Source organism: Triturus cristatus, chromosome 10, assembly GCF_964204655.1.
Source record: "Triturus cristatus chromosome 10, aTriCri1.1, whole genome shotgun sequence".
NCBI classification, from domain to species: domain Eukaryota; kingdom Metazoa; phylum Chordata; class Amphibia; order Caudata; family Salamandridae; genus Triturus; species Triturus cristatus.
Window position 1 is genome coordinate 709,201,190 of NC_140593.1, and position 15,502 is coordinate 709,216,691.

A 15,502-nucleotide genomic window follows, 5' to 3' on the forward strand; every position below is an offset into this window, starting at 1 on the left:
GGCCAATTTGCAATGATCATGATAGTGTTTTAAAGCTAGTTTATAGCTTAGCTTGGAATCCAGTGAGTCGTTTCTCCTCCAGTTCCTTTCAAGAGCCTTACATTTAGTTTTTTAAACTTTTAACTCACCTGTAAACCAAGGAGCCGGAGAGCGATGATTAAAAGGTTTTATTATAGTAGCGGAAGGCAGTGTTCAAGTGAGTTAAAAATCCATTCATGTATCATATTTGACGATTTAGTAGAAACAAATGGAATAGAGGGTCATTTTGGTTAAGAGTCTCATTAAAAAATTCAAAATCCAATTTGCTCCAATTCCGGATACTATGGGGCTCACTCATCAGGTCGGAAAAAGGGGGCTTAGGAAAAATACACTGAAGCTTTTGAGCAAAATGATCCGACCAACACAAAGGAAGAGCAGGTCACAGTGGATATTAGGTAAGTTAGAAAAAATAGGATCTAATAGGTGACCTGCAACATGCATAGGGCCACTATTTCTAAGTAGAAGATTTAAGGCAGCTAAGTCTGTAATTAGGGTACTACCAATTTTGCAATTTGAGTTTTCAAGGTGCAAATTAAAATCACCTAATATTGTAAAATTAGATGCCTTAAGAAGATACGGTGCGATTAATTCAGTGAGAAGTTGAGCCCAAGAATTAGGGAAGCCAGGAGGACGATAAACAAGGATACCAGAGAATGTGATTTTGGGAGACAATAACATTTTAAATAATGCTGCTTCCGAGTTAGGGATAGTTAATACCTCGAATTTGCATTGATGGGACTTCTCATAAATTATAGCAATTCCGCCTCCTCTCCCGTTTTCCCTGTCACTTCTAGCTATAGCATAATTATCTGGTAATGCGACAGCTACATCAGGACCGGAGCTAGAGTGCAGCCAAGTTTCAGTGAGAAAAATCGCATCAGGGATCTCATTTATAAGGAAGTCATAGATGTCCATTTTGTGCTTTACCATTGAACGGCAGTTCATATCCCAAAAGGTATAGGATTTTATTGCATTATCCATTTCCACCGATAACATGGGTTTTTTCGGACGTTCATAAAAAGCATTAAAAGTGTTCTCTACACGACTGCGTGTAAGGAGTGATTTATCTAACAAGAAGCTACAACCCGGACAACAAAAGGCTATATCACAATCAGAGAGAGTGCTACAGCTTGGATCAACACAGGGGCGGTGCATAAAAAGTTGTGCAGATGTATACCTTAATACGCCAGGCTTCATAGTTGAAACATGGACAGGGGAAATGGGCACAGGTCCCCGAAGGACGCGGACGGGCGCAGACGGGCTTGCCTTTGACGTGCCTTCCGCTCTTTGCTCATTTAAATAGGAAATGAGTCAGGGCGGCGCGCGAGACTAGAGCGCTGACAAAAAAAACGTGGCCCCTTCTAAAAATGGCTGCCGTTAAGGATTCCCCCAAGAGAGGCAGGAAGTGCAAAAAATTCACAAGTGCAAAATCGCAAAATACAAAGATTAAAATTAAACAGTATACGTCATTAAAAACAATACAGTTATAGACTCGATTCTATTTTCGCGAGTAACGCTAAGCCCACATTCGAGAGAAACAATTCCCCAGAAAATAACCTGTCAGGCGCTGCGCTGCGCGTCCGCTCTTTGCTCATTTAAATAGGAAATGAGTCAGGGCGGCGTGCGAGACTAGAGCGCTGACAAAAAAAACGTGGCCCATTCTAAAAATGGCTGCCGTTAAGGATTCCCCCAAGAGAGGCAGGAAGTGCAAAAAATTCACAAGTGCAAAATCGCAAAATACAAAGATTTAAATTAAACAGTATAAGTCATTAAAACCAGTACAGTTATATACTCAATTCTTTTTTCGCCAGTAACGCTAAGCCCACATTCGAGAGAAACAATTCCCCAGAAAATAACCTGTCAGGCGCTGCACGTCCGCTCTTTCCTCATTTAAATAGGAAATGAGTCAGGGCGGCACGCGAGACTAGAGCGCTGACAAAAAAACGTGGCCCCCTTCTAAAAATGGCTGCCGTTAAGGATTCCCCCATGAGAGGCAGGAAGTGCAAAAAATTCACAAGTGCAAAATGGCAAAATACAAAGATTAAAATTAAACAGTATAAGTCATTAAAGACATTAAAACAAGCATTTGCAATGCAATCGGTCTCGCCGTTGGGACCTTATATGTATATAGCTATGCAGCACATTAGCCTGGGTGCTGAAACATCTACTGTTCTTTAACATGGAGGGAAAGTAAGCACCAAACTGCGTGACACGCTAGGTATGGGAACACGTGGAGATAAATATGCCTTTTAGAGGAAAATGGTATAGTCCACAGCTCTATTTTTAAAATAAAATCAGGGCCTTTGGTGGTCATATCACTGAAAATACAAAATGTGAAAAAAATATTATTTTCTACAGGTGCTCATGGAAGACAATTTCTATGGACTGGAATGGAGAGAATGCTAAAGTGATTCTGGTATTTTACTGACCTCTGCTGGTTGTTTTCTATCAAAACAGTTAAATAGAGGCAGTTGAACAGAAAAGAAGTCCCTAAGCGGAAGCAGACAAGTCCTAGGGTTGATCTCCAGACACCCAAAGTACATACACATACAAGTATGCAATAAGTATATACTAAAGAAGTATATACAAGAGGTCTCCAATGCTCGACCTGAAAAATGAGATCGCTCAACAGATAACATCCACCCCTAGAGGAAACCAGAGCCCAGAACTTGGATTTAAGATTTATTTTAAATGTTTTCTGGTGTCTACTTTATATTGAAGCCTTGCTATCATAGTGGTGATACACAGTTTTGCAGTGCTTTATTGCCTCCCGCAAAGACCACCTCTCTCAGATTGCAGAGGTTTTGTGCAGGCCAATAGAACGAGGAAAGAAGAAAAAAAAGGAGCAACATTTAAAGCAGACTCACCTTCCAACAAATCATGGAAATCGCCTACAGGAAATACCATTTGGCATGCCATTACTCATTATAGAACTTCCCAGGCTATTGAAGAGAGAGATTTTTGTGAGTCATCTGAATCATAATTAAAAAAACTGTGAGTGTACCTCCTCACGCGCTTTGTAGCAATTTGCAGTATACTTCAACAATCTACGAGTAGCACAAAGCATTTTAACAAACAATGGCAACTTGCTGCACTGCTGCCCCACAACTGGGGAAATACTTCCTCCTGCATATGGACACAAGCCAAGTGATGCTTAAGGACTTTTCCTTGCTTGTCTTTATGCCTCACTTCATTCACCTCATTCGCTATTAGCTTTTATACATTTGTCACAGATAAACCAGTAGCTTCACTGAGTGTTAATTCCCTCCATACACGTTTCTTCCTTTATAAACTACTAGGTCTGCCACATGGTACACTCTTTGCATAGGTAATTTACTTCTGCTTGTCTTTGAGGTACTTTGGTAGAAGACTGCAATTTGTCTACCCTGGCCTAGAATTAATTAGCCTTAAAATTTAGCAGAGGTAAAAATGCAAGAAGAAATTCAAAAGACCACTGCTAAAATGCATCCTAAAATAGCAGAATGCCAAAACTTACACGAGAGTGGCACCTCTTTTACCTAAACAATAAAAGGGAGTTCGCAGATGAAAATCTCCAGTGCTTTTTAAACCAAGGCAGCTACCGCAATTTCTCTTATTAATAAGTTAATTGAAAGATAAACGTATGAGTGAGAAACATTTTTTTATTGCCACAGCTGTCTAACACTAACACTGTCCCTCTAGAGGTAATATGGAACAGTTAATCTCACAAAAACTCGAAATGTAAATGACACCTCGCAAAGATTAAAATAATAAGAATAATAAATACCCTGTCTACAGCCACATTCAACCTAGTGATCAAACCTCTCAACACAAGCTAATCTTCCCCAGGACAATCAATTCATACCAAACAGCGACATAAAAGGATCTCGCCGCAAATTCAGGAAGAACGCAGTCGCAGAGCGAACACCCAATTTTCAGCTACAATAACTTACAACGAATGATTAGAACAATTCAATAATCCAAAGGCAGCATCTCTTTTTGTGAGGTTTTTCTCAATGAAAGGCAGCCATCACTAAAAGATGCACACATAGCAGTGATGCGCATTACTTTCTTGTGCGCAGGCCAGTATAGTGAAAGTCAACTAATTTGAAAGTAATCATTCTCGAGGAGCGGCTTACACCAAAACAGGAAGTAGCACACTGTTTGTGAACACCAAAAACACTCGATTCAAAATTTCCGGTAAACCCAGGATTGTTTTTCAGCCCTAATTAAAGAGGGTTCTATTTGCCTTTCTCTAAGTACACTCTACGTCCAAGGTGCTGAAAATCTATTTATTCCAATATCCCTCGAGCGTCATACCTGGTTTTGTTGGAGGTGTAATGTCACTTGTTCTATCATATATCTGGATTCAATGACAGAAGCAGAGAGCGATAGACGTGCAGTGCATACTCTTATAGCTAGCTGGCAGACACATCACACGGGAGGATAAAATGACAGAAGCAGAAAGCGATAGACGCGCAGTGCATACTCTTATAGCTAGCTGGCAGACACATCACACGGGAGGAGAAGTGCGTTCCAAGCCTCATTCTGGCAAAATAAATTTCATTGGTAAAAAAAATAAAGGAAGGGCTAGGCTATGTAGCGCAAACTCGACCTGAAGGAATGCAAAATTTATATCAGCACTACTTGCTTGCATGACACAAGAACAAATTCATTTTTGTGTATTTTTAGGCATTGGGATATTAAATAATTTGCCCAGGATTTCAAGATGGTGAGCCGATGTGAGATTCAAACCGGGTTCCCTACTTACTCCCCCCTCCCCGCCTATCTCCCTCATTCCGGGCTGACGTCAGGGCTCCCAGCTGTGGTGTCTGACCCCAGGGCAGCAGAAAAATTAAAAGATCCTGGGTTGCCTGGCAATCGTGAAATTCGCTATCCGTACACTCCTGCAGCCTTGCGTGTGCAAGCATACGCACAAGCATCGACTCATCACACGCTTGCCAGCCTTATCTTTTATTGGCTTGAAACAAAATTCCTGCATTCTCATTGGTGCTTGGCTTCTCAATCCCGCCTCCTGGCGGTCATGTCTTCATTTTTATCCTTACGAGTCTATCAGACCCTTTACTAGAAAAACTGTTTTGTTCCCGTGCCTCTCATCATTCCCTCCTGTAGTCTGTCACTTATTACACCACTACCACCCCTCCACCTCCTCCCGTTAGTGCCTTCTTATACCCCCGCACTGTGTAAAATGCAATAGGGCTCGTGTAAATTTGAGCCCTATTGCATTTTCAGTGCTTGTTTGCCGTCTCATTGGTGGGCGATTTCGCACTCTTTGTCTCGCATGCGCGCCATGCCTTAAATTGTGCGCATGCGAGACAAAGAGAGGCAGAGACAGCACAAGCAGTGAAGCAGGACGAGGTGAAGCGCGGCTGTGGTTCGTTTGCCTCTCTTGCTTCGGTAGGTGGAGACAGAAGCAGAGCCCCAACAAGAAGCACTAAACGGATTCCATTTGCAAACCGTTTCTGCAGTGTTTCACATTATGCCATTCAGTCACCAAATGGGTACCTTTTTAATATCCACGGTGTGTGATGTTTTTACATTTCTGGGGGCTCGAGGATAGAGCGTGGATCTGGCCAGCCATATGGAAGCTCTGCCCTATTGGCCTCAAGCTGAGCCAGAGACAGGCACCTGGCTAGAGCTTTCAGTGACCCTCCCACTTCTAAGAAAAAGCCGGATATGTGCTATGACGTTTGAGAAGGCACGAGCCTTACACATGTCTGGTTGGCTCGAGAGTAACACGAAATCTGCATAACTTCCGAATCTGGACAAGGTGTCATTTCAAAGGCTGTGACTGACTCTTTTCCATCGCTCCCACCGTTTCAAGATGCAGAGACCTGATAGCTGGTTCACAAATAAAAGTAAGACACACAGTTCCCCATCACGCCATGAAGACACACAGTTCCCCACCACGCCAGGAAGACACACAGTTCCCCATCATGCCATGAAGACACACAGTTCCCCACCACGCCAGGAAGACACACAGTTCCCCATCGCGGCCCAGCCTGGTCCTCCATATTGCCTCGCGGGGTCGTGGGATCTTGCCACTGACTGACCCATGGGGCCACAGGATAATACCGTTACCCCGGCAATTTCATGTGGCCTGGAGCGCGAGTCACCGATATATGTGCTACGTCACCGATTAACAATGTAGTGCGGCCCTGCTCGGGTGATGTGAGAACTGAAGAGTAGTCATAGCAGGAGACGGAGGAGCTGTGCTGAAAAAAGGGAAACACAACATACCATACCTCGTGGCCTCTAAACTGGCCGACCCTACACCCATGTGCTTCGAAGCCACATCTTGAAGCACCAGGTGCTGTCCTGATTCTTCACAATACCCGGGGCTTTATGTGGGCCGGGTCAGCACCCCCGTTCTAAAAAGCAGGTTCTGAAACGGGTCCCTGTCGGGCTCTCATTTTTGCCCTCACCCTTAGAGGGGAAAAAAACTTACCTCTGCAGCAGAACCACCCTTTACTGAGATGGTTATAGTTCTTTCACAGTCACATCATTTTAGAACTGTAGCATTTTCAATATTCTATACACCGAAGCCCTAGTTGTTGCTTTTTTTATCTTATGCAAATAACGGTCATTGACAAAGCCAATAGTCCTGGCTTACTGTAGGCGTAATGTTACTTGTTGCATTATATACCTGGATGCAATGACAGAAGCAGCAAACTGTCAGTCAGGCAGCACACTGCTACGCATATATATATATACCATCCTGGATAACTTAACACAGGAACAGGGGCGGCTGGTGACATTTGAAAGTGGTGGGGCGTAAAATTATTTTCATACTGCACCGTAGCGTGTGAGCGTAGCGAGCGAGCCCGAACAACCTAAGGGGGGCTGTTGGGGGGGAATTTTGAAATAAAGAGTGGACAAATGGTGCATTTTCAAGCAAATTTGAGAAAGCAGGAAGGTTAATAAAGCATTGTGAAAGTGCAGTTATTACATTAATAAAGAAATGTCATATAACATAGGTAGCTTATTCAGTATAGGTAGCTGCTTATTCAGTATAATCACAGATCTTCATAACAGATTTCGAGATACAATGCATTTCTGAGTACCTCACAGATGTTTTTTATTTAACAAACAACTAAACATCTAAACATCATGTACATTTTGTGATCTGCATCAGGTACATGTTCTTTGCAGTAGGCACATTACCTTCTGCGCTACCTTTCCATGAGTCAAAACTTCCACTAGACAAAACTCTGATCTCTCTCTAGGAAAAACATTAACCATCAGCGTTATCATGACATTTTTATTGTTTCTGTGAATAAAATCAATTTAGCCACTTTGCGAACACTCTGACTTGCTTTATTTCGTTTTTTATTTATTTTTCATAGTTTGAACCTTTTATTCCCAAAGCGCACTGTGAAAACAAAAATGTTGACCTCCCCCTTACTACTGCAAGGAGACTGAGGCCTGTTGCTATATAACAGCGTCGTAGAAACAGCTCTCTTTCATAAATGAGCTCTTTAAACTAATCACAACCAAAATAAAATAAAATCAACCTCTTACTTCCCACTGACACCACCCTGTTAAGAAACGTTCATACCGGGTTAACTATATCTTCCGATTGGAATACTTCTGAAGTGCCACATATAACCCCAGCTAATTACCTCCTTGTGAAGCTTAGAGTCCAAATTCAAGCTTCAAAAGGTCCAAAGGTTCTGAAATGCACTTCCATACATTTTGTATAACATTTTATTGTAGGAGGGAGCTTACCTGGAAGCCAGCTTGAATGCTTTAGCAGAGCTCTTTAACTCGGCCGAGGAATGTGGTAATTCGGTTTTAAGTGCCCTCTAAGTGCCCCTGCCTCCGTGCCCTTCACGAGAGCTGTGTTGGGTGGGATCCATTGTCTTTGATGAAAGCACTGCCTGGGTATTCGTGCCGGGGCTTCAAAACCTAAGCAAACCAGAGGGATAAAGAATTTCACACAAAGTGCTTCAATGCCTCGTCGGGTGTAGTAAGTGCTAACCTAATGAAATTACAATCCAATAAAGTAAACCTATCTGTAGGATTTTCCTTTTTTTTATTGCAAAGTCACGAAAAGGAAGTCCTAAAAACGTAGGAGTTTCCTTTTTTTTTATTGCAACGTCACGAAAATGAAGTGCTAAAAACTCTTCTCACATTATACTATAAAGGCACAGTTGGAACAAGTAACTATCTCACTGAGGAAATAAGTTGCAGAATAGATCATTCAGCAGGTGCAACATTTGACTGAAGGCATATAAATAATTGTTCACTTTTCTTTCATTCACAGTAGTGCTGTCATTTGCATGTACTTCAGTCCGCATACTTCTGGAAAGTATTTGGCCATGGTAGCTTTTCATTTTAATTAATTGTTTTGCAGCATGAACTTCATTCATTTATTTGGATGTTTACATGGACCTATGAGTGTTGGGTAGGAAATGTAAATGGTCTATACCCCTCATCCTATCAAGCCCAACAGACACTCCAAGCCTGTCGATAGTTTGTGTTCCCTCCCACGCCCCGCTACTTTTAAAATTGTGGTTTTACGAGTCTGTACGATGAATTTATATTCCATGGGATTAAGTTGGGCCTAATTAATTGTGGATGAATTTGAGCGGCCACTTTGGCAAATTAAGTGGAGTGAAATAAAAAGCATCATAATATGATAAAACATTTTCTAAAGTCCCACAAAATTCAGTTCTCACTTCCTCCTCCTGTACTCTACAATGTACTCAAAGGCACGAGGGCCCTCTTGAGGGGAAATCGCCAATATAAATAATCTAGCATGTGCGGTCGATTTCCAGGCTGTCCAGCCCCTGTTCTCGAGAATGTTGATTCTTACTTTAAATCCTGTCCCAAATGTTTTATCCCCGGACCCTCCCTCTGTTTCACTGTCTGTCCTCTCGTTTCTTAATATCACGGTTATCTCAGCTCCCACTGGACTTTAAGTTTGCTGTTAGACAAATATCTCATAATGAAACCGCCGAATATGAACAGGCACCAAGAAACGCAGAAGGGGCTGTCAGCTCTTGTTCATTTAGGCCAGGAACACACAAAAAGCCCCCGCTTGGTTTCAAAGCAAGCGCCGCAGCTGCTCCCCTGTCCAAAAAGTAGAGGTATTTAAGACCTATTTTAACTTTGCAGTTAGAATGACCGCCACAAGTTCGGCTCAAATCCAAAAATGATTGCTGGTGTGCTAAGGGAATGGTGCACCGTGCCTGCAACAAATACAGAGAGATGGACTTGAGGAGAATGGCCACTTGTGTTTATGCGCCTGCACTATTATACAGTGCATAATTTAAAGTTGGAATTCCTCGGAGTTAATGCGTGAACTGAAAGCAGCACAAGTCGGAAACAGTATGCAGTGATTGCCGCCCGGTCGCGGCTGGCATGACGGGGGAGAGGGGTACGCGCAGGGAGAGGGGGGGGGGGCGTTTAATTAAATTTTAAAAAACTTACTAGGATGAGGCATCTCCCCCGCCGGTCCCGCGTCGCATCATGTCTCCGAGTCCTCGAAGGAACATTCTTCTCATACGTGAGTTTGAGCTATTGTTATTGTAAATAACAATGCCTTTTATTTTTGTTTTGGATTTTAAAACATGAATAAAAGACATTGCCGTTTACAATGCCAATAGCTTAAACTTGCGTAAATCCGAGACCTATTGCATTGTAAACGCTTGCTTAGGCATGCTGAAGTGGATGCTTGCTTGTGCCCCGGGGGGACCGCAAAGTGCATTCTGATAGAGAAGCACTCTAGTAGGTCCCTGCTTTTGCCCCAGGGGCACTATAGTGCACGCAATGGACACAAAGATAAACCCCTTTAAGGGGGCTTGTTTTGAAGCGATGAGTGTTAACATATAAAGCTGCCGACGTTGGAGTTGGAGAGCAGAGTTCGATCCTCGGCTTGGGCTGTATAACGATAAATCATTAGAAGAAGGTCCGCGGCGTGGGCTGTATTAATCCTAAATAATTAAACAGAGATCTCAGATAAAACAAGCTTTGTGGGGAGAGACAAATAAAACAAGCATTGGCAGAGACAAATAAAACAAGCATTGGCATAGACACATAAAAGACACATAAAACAAGCATTGGCAGAGAAAAATAAACCAAGCATTGGCAAAGACAAATAAAACAAGCATTGGCAATGCAATAGTATGGGGGTGTGAGAAGGCATCGGAAGAAAGTAGTCTGTGCAGGAAAGGGGCCAATAGCCGTGGAAGGACACAAATGAAGAAATGTCCATCATAAGGAGGGACTAACAAGCCTACAACCAATCGGAAGGCACCATCTAGGACACCAGCCAATGAAAATGATGGGTGGAGAGTGGGTGGAGCTTATATACACTATAGTGTATACTGCATGTCTCAACGAGACAGCGCAAGCGCTGCCTAGGCGAGACCTAAACAGTACAGTTATAGACTCGGGTCTAAAGGGTCATAAAGGAAGAAAGAGAGAGAGAGAGAGACAAAAGCAAAGAATGAGAAAAAGGGAAGGAGTGGCTGCATGGTCAATCTGATTAAACGTGACACAAAGTCACAGTTCTACCAGTCTAGAGCCATGTGTCATAACATTAACAGGCTATGACATTATACAACCAACCAAGTCTATCAAACAAATAAACCCGCTCAAAAGTTGGCCATACTTGAGAAATTATAGATAGGCCAAGAATGTCAATCTATCTCCCACCAGAGGGTGCAAATACAGAACAATGCCATGTGCATAGACTGCTTCCCTACAGCCCAGAAAAATACATCACATGTGTCAAGAATCAACAGCTTAGAAAGACATTCATAAGGTACAGAAGTGGTACAACAAACTGGGGATCAGAAGAGGTCAACAAAAATGAACATGGAAAGCCAGCAAGTTCAGGCTCTACACCCAGTGTGACACAAGAGAGATAAACAGAAGTGAAATAGAAACTGAGCATCTTTCACTTTTTGCCACTAGGATACAGAAGTATGCCCAAAAAATACTTACTGAATATCTCTGCAAAAAATACAATGCTTCCCATGACAAAGTGAAGACACTCTATGCATCACATTAAGACAACATACAGAGGAGTGTGGAGCACAGCCACTCTCAAGATGGCTACTTCCTGAGAAGCTCATTGGGTGAAACCGTAGTAATGCCCTTTATTACCTTCTGGGGACCCCTGTAGCCTGGCAGAGAGTGGGAGAAGCACAGGAGAAGTTGCTTGTAGGCCCCCCACAGATGCAACTTGAGGCTCCTCAGTTGTCTGTGTCTGGGATAGGAAACACAGCCAAAGAGCAGCTAGGATTATATACCCTGTCATTTGCCTATACCACACTGTTGTAGGCACTGTGGAAAAGGGATCAGTGAAATGAAATCAAGGCAGTTTAAAGCACTGAACGCTCCCATATCTCTGATAATAAATTAGGCCCTCCCTTGACTATTGATAACCATTGGGGTGCACATTTTCCTTGTGAGAGTGGTCTGTTCCCACCATGAGAGAAGAGTGGGAAGAGGTTTATTTTGGGAACAACACATGATGAACCACCATTCCTTTCTCTAACATTTGGTGAGACAATCCTTAAGCTGTCCGTGTCGAATCAATACTGCCCATTACACATTGCCTTGAATTATGCAGTAGGGGAGGGCAAAATTATGTGGCAGAGTTGAGTAAATTATGTGGCAAGAAAAGGCAAATATGCGGTGTAATGCGGTACATTTTATGACTGTATTACATCATTATTTTGACATTTTTGCACTTGTTTACACTGGCATTTCTTGCACCTCAATTGTTCCAGCTTATCACTCAACTATAGCAATAAGCAACAGAAAATGAACCAGTAAAGCTTTGCAAAATGTCTTCTTTCTGCACCTCTCTTGCCTCTTTCTGCAGTTCTCTTGTCTCCTTCTGCACTTCCCTTGCTTCTTTCTACACCTTTGTTGCTTCTTTCAGCAATTCTCTTGCCTCTTTCTGCACTTCTCTGGCTTGTTTTTGCACCTCTTTTTTAGATTATTGTATCCCTCCTGCCTCTTTCTGCACCCTCTTCCTTATTTCTCTACCTCTTTTGCTTCTTTCTAAACTGTTCTTGCTTATGTGTGCACTGCTCTTGCTTCTTTCTGTACCTCTGTTGCAAATCTCTAGATCCCTTTTGCCTCTTTCTTTTGCATCCCTTTTCCCTCTTTCTGTACCTTTCATGCCTATTTCTGTACCTATCTTGCCTCTTTCGACACCTCTGTTGCTTCTTTCTGCACTTCTCTTGCCTCTTTTTGAACCTCTGACTTAGAGATGGTTTTAATCCCCCTGCCCTATTATCCACTAGGGCCTTATAGGGGAGGTCATGCCAATCACAGGGGTACCCCAACCCTTAGTGTACCCTAGTGTATGTAAGTATGTTCACTGTATTCTAAGTGTCTTTCAGGATAGCACTGACTCCAGGCCTGGGTAATCAGAGTCAGTTACCACCAGTACCAGTCAGCAAAAAGTTGGAGGCACAGGATGACTTTGCAACAAGCCCTCTTCTGCACCTATGTGGGTTCTTTCTGCATATCTCTTGCTTCCTTCTGCACCTTTCTTTGTTTTTCTGGACTTCTGTTGCCTCTTTCTGCATTTCTCTTGCTTCTTTCTGCACATTTCTTCTCCTTTCTGCACATGTCCTACCTCTGTAGGAATAGTCAAAATTAGCATTTAAAAGACCTTTGAAATTCACTGAAAAACACATAGGTTTTAGGGATGTAATAGTTGGAAATTATCATTTAAAAAACCTTTGAAATGAGCTGAAAAAAACAAAGGTTTCAGGGACGATATAGTTAGAAATTAGCATTTAAAAAGCCTTCGAAATTCACTGAAAAAACCACAGGTTTCAGGGACGTTATAGGTAGTTGGACATTTCAATTGTACAAAACCAGAGAATTTCAGCCGTTATAATTAGTTGAGCTAACTATAACTCGCGCCCTCACAATGCACTGCTGATGATGTCACATATTACATAATTAATGACATGGCCAGTGACATCATTGATGACATCACTGATGCCATCTGAAATGACATCACTGATGACATCACCCACGTTATAATCTGATGCACCTCCTCACACCCTAATATAACCTTTGATACATCCATTCTAAAATACAGACTACTATTTTCAAAACCATAGACACACCCAATACCAGTTACTACATACCCACTCACTGATTCCTAGGTCTACACACACATCCATTCATTCGCCCAGTCACTCATACATGCAGTCACTCCTCAATACAGCACTATCATATGCAATCATACACCTATACAGACACTCACACACCACCACTCATCCATAGAGTTACTCAGACACCTAGTCAGTCATGCAAAGAATCAATCACACTCCCTTTTACTCACCTATACAGTTAAACACACATATTCATACAGATACTAACACATACTTACTCTCTTATACAATCACTGATACAAGCAGGCACTCATCTATACAGTCAATCTCATAATCACCCACTCTAATATATAGTCATTTAAATACTCCAACACTCACATATACTGCCTTTCACATATGTAGTTACTCACACATGTGCCACTGAGACATCCATTCACTCACCAACACACCCATACGCACACTCACCCACCCACACAGCCCTTTACAGATGCACTCTTGAACCCATTAACCCAGTGAATCACCCACTCACACATCTATGCACAGTTATACACCACCACCCACCCACTCAGACACTCAGACACCCAGACACCCATACAGATACTCAGACAACCAATCAATAATCCATTTAGACACTCGTGTAGCTACTCACCAACCCATGCAGCCGCTTACACACCAACTAACAGACTGATACGGACATTCACACAGTTCATTCACTAACCCATGCATTCAGTAAGACATATTTAATCACTCATTTATACAGTCACGCACCTACTAAATCAACCATTCAGACACTCATATATCAACTCATTCTTTAATACACCTTGGCATTTAAGTATATAAAACATATTTAAGCTTCACAGAAACACACAGTCACTGGATGATGTCATCAGTGATGTCATTTGAGATGTCATCAGTGATGTCACTGACCATGTCATGAAGGATGTAATATCTGACATCATCAGCAGTGCAATGCGGGGGCGCAAGTTATACTTAGCTCAACTAACTATTACGGCTGAATTTCTCTGGTTTTGTACGAGTGAAATGTCCAACTAACTAAAACGTCCTGTGGTTTTTTCAGTGAATTTCAAAGGTTTTTTAAATGCTAATTTCTAACTATAACGTCCCAGAAACCTATGTTTTTTCAGTGAAACAAAAAAAAAAATATATATATATTTATATGTATATATATTCACTGAAAAAAACCATAAGTTTCAGAGCTTTTATAGTTAGCTGGACATTTCACTTGTACAAAACCATTGAAATTCCTCCGTTATAGTTAGTTCTGCTAACTATAACTCGCGCGCCCGCAATCCACTGCTGATGATGTCACATATTACATCATTCATGATATGGTCAGCGACATCACTGATGACATCACCGATGACATCTCAAATGGTATTCCCAGAGGGCTGGCTTACACTCACACCCAAAAGTATTTCAGCGCTTTACATGAGCACAGTAATTACATTACACATTCAGGCATGCAGAGATTACGTGATTTGCCCATAATTGCAGGATGTGGACGCGACCCCGAGGCTCGAACCCTGGTTTCCAGCACCAAGTTCGGCAGTCTAACCAACGGACCACATAAATACATATGTTGGCGCAGCCTAACTCCGACCACGAGCTTCGCTCTAATTAGCTGCCCTCCATGTGCCAAAAACTGCAACCTGAACCTTCCATGGCCCTGTATTGCTACAGCTACAACACTCCAGTGAATGTGCAATAAACATTCATATCCACAGAAATGCGTCATGTCCACCATCTTTCATGTGTGGAACAATGGATGAATGTAGGGTCAGTGATTCCCCGTACCTTCCATGTTGGCCATGTTGTGGGACTTCACTCTCAGAATGACACATTTGCGGTTGTGACCTGGGTGACGGCAGCACTACAACATGGACACTCGCATCAGTTAATTCCTCATATACCTCACGACAGAACCACGCCCATAGCTCCGGAGTCATTCTTCACAGCCTCACGCAGTACTGGCATACGCGACGACAGCCCCCTCAACTTACGCTTACAGGAAAGGATAACAATGCTGCATGGCCCAGATTTTCATTGTAGTGATCTGCTAGTCTCAGGTCTAGTTGTCACTATGCCACAGCCACTCTCTCACGGCTGCTATACACTCACACCACACCTATCCAGCACAGTCGTCACAGGACACATGACCCCCCAGTAAAAAAGACCGGGCACACGTGTTCAACACCATTTTAGAGTTATTCGCAGCGGCTGCACTGCGGCCGGCACAGGCACACAGCCACAGAGCGGTGAATTTCAGTCCACTGTAGTAGGGGCATCATAAGTGCTGAGTGGGTATGCAGCCTGCGGTGATGCCCCATCCCGGTGGTCCGGACACCTAA